At 38.2% G+C, this 6,658-nt stretch overlaps 1 long non-coding RNA gene across 1 annotated transcript; it reads right to left on the reverse strand.

Moving 5' to 3' along the window:
• Positions 1–1,702: 1,702 nt before the first annotated feature.
• On the reverse strand, positions 1,703–6,271 carry LOC141279052 (uncharacterized). Its single transcript, XR_012332802.1, has 3 exons — positions 6,085–6,271; positions 4,405–4,512; positions 1,703–1,839 (listed from the first exon to the last, which is right to left on the reverse strand). It is a non-coding gene; the product is annotated as an uncharacterized lncRNA (long non-coding RNA).
• Between the last annotated feature and the right edge of the window lie 387 nt (positions 6,272–6,658).

A 6,658-nucleotide genomic window follows, 5' to 3' on the forward strand; every position in this document is an offset into this window, starting at 1 on the left:
GAAATAGATCACAATAGTTAATAATATACAAGTATAGTAGATGTTTATTCATTTCAAAATAGCTTAAAATTATAAATAAAAAAATTTTCCTTTTAAATACTCAAAATGTCTAAGCAACTAAAACCTAGATATCTGTCATGTGAAAATTTGCTCTGAGACAATGCACCATAAAGAATAGAAATTCTAATAAAATGGAATGTAAATTAGAATGAAATGTCAGATATTTCCCTTCTCTGCCAGAAACGAGTTGAGATTATTATTTCCATTAGTGGACTGTGAACACACAAAGGTTTACAATAATAAAAAGCATGTATCACTGATTCAGGGAGACATTCACAAGGCATATGATGAATATCAGGAAACAAATTCAAAGCAGGAAGTTCAGAATTAGAGACAGATGAAATAACACTTCTAGTGAGATCTTTGAAACTTAAGACACACCATTGAAAAACAAGGAAGACCAAAATTAAAGTTGGCTAAAATGGGCTTTCTTTAGTGCATTTCAGAGCTTTCTCTTCTCAAGTCACCAAAATTTACAAAGTTAAAAATGGAATGAATGTGCCAATGCTTTTTAAAAAGAAGCCAAACATTTTAACAATGAAAGAAGTTGATTTGACCTTCTTTATCTTTTACCAGTAAAAATTAAAATCAGCTTTCTGAAAGCTTTATATGCTATAGTTCAATGACGTTGACCCATTTTTAGTAGTGATAAAGACTTTTTTATCCTCTATATTCTAAAACTTTCTTGTTTTGTTTTGTTTTTGTGGGATCCTTTCCTTGTTAAAAGGTAAGATCCAAGAATCAAGCACCACCATAAATATCCTTTTCATAGCTGAGTCCCTCGAAATACGTTGTTGAATATGGTAGCCACTAGCCACATGGGGCTATTAAAGTTAGAATAAAATAAAATAAAATAAAATGTTTAATTCTTCGGTTACACTCTAGCCACATTTCAGCTACTCAATAACCACATGGACTAATGCCTACCATATTAGACAGTGCAGATAACGTTTCCATCAACACAGAAAGTTCTTGAAGGAAAAATGCAGCCCAAGGATATAATATAGTACCTTGCATGTCATAGGTACTTAATAAATATTTGTCAGTTAAAATTATCAAAATTAATTGCAATTTTCAAAATCTTAGAAAAGTATGCAGGTGATCTTATGCTAAGGGACTGTCATTTCCCAGGGAATGAGTACAGTCTTGGGACACCCTGACACTACAAGTTTGCAGAGGAGGAAGCGGCGAGGGGGACAGAGAGGAGCTGGTGAAGTAGGAGAATCGCCCCCGCCTCCGCTGCACCCCAAGACCTGGCAGCCAAGTGAGGCAAGATATCAAGGAGGGAGTTCCCCACTGGTCAAGTGTTGTTCATAGATTAGTAAGATGAGGGCTGGGAATTAACCATTTCTGGCTTTATTTTTCTGATAGTTTCCTGGCAACACAAAATGATATATTGACAATTCTCTTTTTTCATCACATATGTCAGTATTGATCTCTGCTCTTAGAATTGAAAGATGTGTCTTACCTATATCCACTTTTTAAAAACCCCTCCTTTATAGGTTACATTATAGTATTTAGTTCATACTAACCTATGTAACTCTATGTGCTGTGCTTATATATTGTCTTAGCCCATTCAGGCTGCTGTAACAAAATACCGCAGACTGGGTGGCTTATAAACAACAGAAGTTTATTTCTCATAGTTCTGGATGCTGGTAAGTCCAAGATCAGGGTACCAGCATGGTTGAGTTCTGGTAAAGTCCCTCTTCTGGGTGGCAGACTGCTGACTTCTTGTATCCTCACATGGTAGAAAGAGGGCTAAGGAGCTCCCTGGGAAAACTATAATTCGAAAAGATACATGCACCCCAATGTTCATTGCAGCAGTTTTTACAATAGCCAAGACATGGAAACTACCTAAATGTCCATCAACAGATGAATGGATAAAGAAGATGTGGTATATATATACAATGGAATATTACTCAGCCATAAAAAAGAATGAAATAATGTCATTTGCAGCAGCATGGATGGACCTAGAGATTATCACCCTAAGTGAATTAAGTCAGACAGAGAAAGAAAAATATCATATGATATCGCTTATATGTGGCATCTAAAATATGACATAAATGAACTTATCCACAAAACAGAAACAGACTCACAGATATAGAGAACAGACTTGTGGTTGCCAAGGGGGGAAGGGGGTTGGGGAGGGATGGACTGGGAGTTTGGGATTAGCAGATGCAAACTATTATATATAGAATGGATAAATAACAAGGTATTACTGTATAGCACAGGGAACTGTATTGAATATGCTGTAATAAACCATAATGGAAAACAACATGAAAAAGAAGAAATATATGTATAACTGACTCACTTTGCTATACCGCAGAAACTAACACAACATTGTAAATCAACTATACTTCAATTAAATAATTTTTTTAAAAAATGGAACTTATCTTAAATATTATATTTTAACATAAAACATTTAAATATTTAAATGTGTTTATTTGTTCATATTCCAATGTAAGATCAGGACATTTTCTCTGAGAATGTCTACCAATCACTCTAAGAGATTTGTAGTATTTGAATCCTAATATCTCTTGGAAGCAAGCTCTGCTTGGAACAATACATTTTGGGTCACTGTAATGCCACACTCCATGAATGAATAATATTGCCCAATAATTGACCTATTAAATGGCATGAAAAGAAAGTTTGTCTGAAAAATTCCTTTTGGTGTATAATTATTACATTCCTAGAGTAGGCATTGTGTTAATAACATTAGAGTTGATTAAAGAAATGTTCATGCATATGTGAACAGACCTGTTGCTTTTATGCTACAAATCCCTGCCCCCCTGCCATTTCTTGGCATTATTCAGGGGCAAAGCAATAATGAAAATATCAAATAATACTAAAGAAATAAAAATCCAAATTATCCGCAAAATAATTGTTTAGTTTATATGTACATGGCACCTTCCTCTGCATGTAAAATTTCTTTATTGGCCTTCCACAGCATTCTCTGTGGGAGTTTAAGTCCCCCTTCCTCCAGAATTCCCATCTGACAGGTGAAGAAACTGCTTTAACAAAGGGTGAATTGGGTTTCTGCTCTGTGCTACTCAAACAGGTTTTGGGGGTAGATTCCAAGTTTGGTAACTTTGATGTTCTGAGTTGTTTTCAAGTATTCTCTTCGAAACTGAGTTATTTGTAGTGAGGTGGATGGACCTAGAGTCTGTCATACGAGTAAGGCAGAAAGAGAAAAGTACCGTATGCTAACACATATATATGGAATCTAAGAAAAAAAAGGTTCTGATGAACCTAGGGGCAGGACAGGAATAAAGACGCAGATATAGAGAATGGACTTGAGGACACGAGGAGGGGGGAGGGCAAGCTGGGATAAAGTGAGAGAGTGGCATGGATATATATACACTACCAGATGTAAAAGAGATAGTAGTGGGAAGCAGCCTCATAGCACAGGGAGATCAGCTCGGCGCTTTGTGACCACCTACAGGGGTGGGATAGGGAGAGTGGGAGGGAGACGCAAGAGGGAGAAGATATGGGGATATATGTATACATATAGCTGATTCACTTTGTTATACAGCAGAAACTAACACACCATTGTAAAGCAATTATACTCCAGTAAAGACGTTAAAATAAAAAGCGGCTTATTTTTCATCTCTTGGGTCAAAGTAATGATACTTGATAAGAACTTTTTTTCTTTTTTAATCACTAAGGGTTAGTATTAGGACAGAAAATAAATATACAAATCCTTCTGGAGTCTTGTTATTTATGGGTAATGACTTGGTATAACCAGTAGAATCCAAGTACTTTCTTTTTAATATATAAAAGAACACTTGTGTTCCCCATACCTAGAGGTGTACTTTGTCAACATTTTCTTGTATTTGCCTCTGGTCTTTTTTTTTTTTTTTTAATAAAAGAAGTAAAATGGTCCCAGTTCTTTTCAATAAAATTCTACACATATACACTAAGAACAAAGAACTATTTTGACAGTGCAGAGAGTTCTCAGAAAGAGAGGCCCAGATTAAACAAACAGTGAGTGCCGCTACATCTACTGCCAAAGGAACAATAGTGCTTGGGTGATATTTTCCAGGCAACCCCACAGCATAAATCTTTAATCCCACTGCCTTTCATGTGACATTTATATACAAAAAAAAAAAAAACTGTTTATAGTGCAGCACAACCTTTTCTTGTGTTCAGTAGGGTTTATCAGGGCCGCCAATGCTTCGGTTCTTACGATATAACTGTTCACGATATGTCAGCAAATATTATCGAGGCATTTTGCTTTTGTTCTTTGTTTGGATTCTCACCAGAACCAAATAAGGGGCTGATGTACTCATTATAAAACAAGGTCAATGGCAAGAAGACAGAGGACCTTACACAGCCCATACTTACCGACTCCAGGGTCTGAGCACCAGGGAATAGTTTTGCATCAGGCCAGAAGGGAAGAGTTTCTCTTCACGGTATCCATAAATTTTGGCTTAATTAATCTTCACAGAAAACCTAGGCAGGATAAATCTGATTTCATTTAACTAAAACTGGTCGAGGAATAGATAAACTGGCATGCTATATTAGAAAATAATCTGCCCAAGTTAGGGAATAGACTATGTTTTAGCGTCATAGATCTGGAAAAAGGCCATTGAGAATGATTTTCCCATTTATTGAATAAATTACAAAGCCCATTTACAGGAATATTCAGCCAACTGTACAAGGCTCTTGACTGCAAATGATGAAAACCCAGCTCAAACTAGATTTTGTAAAAAGAATAATCGGTTGACACAGCTAACTAGAGAGTCAGAGGAGGTGCCCTTGACCTTGGGCGTAAATGGCTCCTATGCTCTTAGATATACTTCCCTCTGCCTGGCCTTCCTCTAGTTCTCTCCCCAGGAGGTGGTGCAATGGCCCCCAGATGTTCCAGATGCCTGCGGCTTTCAATGCTCATGGTTACAGAGAAGGAGTGGCTGCCTCTCATGACAAGAGTCCTGGGAACGTTATGATTGGCTTAGTTTGAGACACATTCCTGATCTAACCACTGTGCCCAGAGACATGGGCTCAGTCCTGTGGGTGACCTAGTGTGGGTTATGGCCATCTCTTCAACAGGAAGGTGGTATCAATTCCACCTACACTATGTAGTTTAAGGAGGCTTCTATAGGACGGTGGAGGGGTCACTCCCCCAAGGAAGGCATGGTGACCAGGCCAGAAAAATATATGCCCACTGCCTGTCATTGACAGGTTTAAGTAGAACATGAGGTACATGAATCCCAACTCCATGTTTATTTGTATCGATTAATTTGTAGTTTCTGTTGTCTGTCTAAATCAGTGTTTCTAGTCTAGAGGTGGTGAATATGTGTGTAAATGCAAAAATCATTGCGCACATCTGTGCTTGGAAGGCTAAGCGTTAACAAAGGAGTAGGCTTATGACCAGAAGGAGACATCTCTCTACTAAGAGGTTTATAAATGGATCGTAGACCAAAAAATACTGAGAAACTTTGTTTATCACTAAGGCATGCTGTCTTCTCAAGATGGTTACATGTAAATTACTGTACAATTCAGCAGTGATCTGGGCTTTAAGGCACTGTCTGATGGGCAAACCAAAAAATGCACAGTTGGGATAAGGAACCTCATGTCTGGAGTTTTATCTGAAACTTTTGAGTGTAAAGAAAGAAACTCATAAAACAAGACAAAACAAACACCAAACACTGGTTTGTGTTTTCATGAGAATAAAAGATGCCTCCTGAGATTCGTATCTCCTTTGCTGACAGTCCCAGCTGGAAAAAGGAAATTTAGCAAGCGGAAACTTTTTTAGTATTCTGGAAACCTGCAAACTTCAAAACAGTTATGTTATTATTTCTCAGTTTTTATTCAATCAGGTCTTCTTAAATGTCCTCATACTTTGAGTAAAAACAAAGAACAAAGAGTAAAGATTGAAGTGGAACTATTTCTGTTCTAATGCATTAAAGAGTTAATACACGAACACATTTCGTTTGAGTGTGGCACCATCGCAATCTATGTGAGGCAGCAGAAGAGAGAAGATGGTCTGTCTTTGTTTTCAGGTGTCAATAGTTTTTTGAGTACCTTTCCCTCTGCCCCAGAGTAGTGGTCTTCAGACTGTACTGTGTACCACAGTCACTTGGAAAGCTCATTAAAACCCACGGTGCTTGGCCTCACCCCCAGAGTTTCTGATTCAGTAGGTCTGACGTGGGCCCCAAAATGTGCCTTTCTAGCAAGTTCCTATGTATTCCTGATGCTGCTTATCTGGGACCACACTTGGAGAGCCACTCCTCTAGACGAATCTCAAGGCTCTGCTCCGCCTGAGTCATCATGATTCATAGTTCCAGCTGAGAGGTGGGTTGAAGTTGCTCTGGGGGCATCATTAACCAGAGTTTCTAGCAGTGGTGATGGTCTGAATTATGACATAGGCATAGTTCCAGGAGGGAAGCTTTGGGTGAACACAGGACTCAGGTTCATGTGTGGGGTAAAGTGGCAGGGTTTTCATTCTTGGGAAGATGTACCAAGCAATAATTAGGCAGGTTGTTAGGGCTCTCATGAAGCACTCTGGATTTTAAAAGCAGAGTTCCAGGACTACCTAGGAATTTGAGTGCCAGTTAGGATAGAAATCTAGTTGAAGAGCCTGGTGCATGTGATGGGG

This window comes from Tursiops truncatus, chromosome 7 (genome assembly GCF_011762595.2).
Source record: "Tursiops truncatus isolate mTurTru1 chromosome 7, mTurTru1.mat.Y, whole genome shotgun sequence".
Lineage (NCBI taxonomy): Eukaryota > Metazoa > Chordata > Mammalia > Artiodactyla > Delphinidae > Tursiops > Tursiops truncatus.